The sequence below is a fragment of the Acartia tonsa genome, chromosome 6 (assembly GCF_053477335.1).
Source record: "Acartia tonsa isolate MP-2025a chromosome 6, ASM5347733v1, whole genome shotgun sequence".
Taxonomy (NCBI): Eukaryota; Metazoa; Arthropoda; class Copepoda; order Calanoida; family Acartiidae; genus Acartia; species Acartia tonsa.
The window spans coordinates 3,087,563-3,088,468 of record NC_137265.1 but is presented as its reverse complement, the minus strand read 5'-3'; positions in this window follow the sequence as shown (position 1 = coordinate 3,088,468).

The window sequence follows — 906 nt, the reverse complement described above, 5'->3', positions numbered from 1 at the left end:
AATTTTACCGCCCCTAGAAAACTACTTCCATAAAATTGTTTTACTTTTTCTTATCAAAATTGAAAGTCTAGGGTCGACTTCCACCTCACCCCACTTCTAGGGGTGGGGTATAGTCGAAGTTTTCCCTAGCGACATCTATGGGTGCAGCAGCTTGTATAAGATGATATAGGATAGGAAAATAGAGAATAAAAAAATTTTTTTTACACCAAAAAAATATTAAATATTGTGCTAATAGATAGGAAAGTTCAACATCTAAACATGTATTTGAAATACAGACAATAAAGTTAACTAAAGATAAGTCTCGCATAAAACATAAGTGTGTATTTCCGCATTCTTTCAAAACTAAATGAAAGCTACCTAAGCTTTCGTTTTCACTTTTGTTAAATTCATAGAGTTGTTACTTTCGCATTTGTCAATGTTTTTTATTTTTGTGTACTAGTTTGTTTTTGTGTAGTCATTCTTATATGTGGGATTATTTTACATTACAATGTTTTAAAAAAAACTTAAAGGTACTTACATTTAATTAAGTTTCAAAATATGAAATTTTTAATAACTTTTTTCGCAGCATGAAATCAAAAGTAATAAATTGTAAACCAAGGCACAAAATACAGGGTATCTTATGCAATTTGACATCAATTTAGCTTCCTAATATAGACCTCATTTATTGGTTAGTTTCGTTCATCCAGAGGTAGGGGAGGAGAAGTATCATTCTTTTAGCCAGCTGCGAGCATCACTTTATCAAAGTATATGAAAATCTGGTGCAACATCCAAGTATTGATATATCCATTAGGGTTGTGCAATATATCCGGATTGGCCGGATATCTGGCCATTTTCAATATCCGGCAGGATACCTGATATTGAAACTATCCGGATACCGGATATCAGGCTGATATCTAATGCCGGATA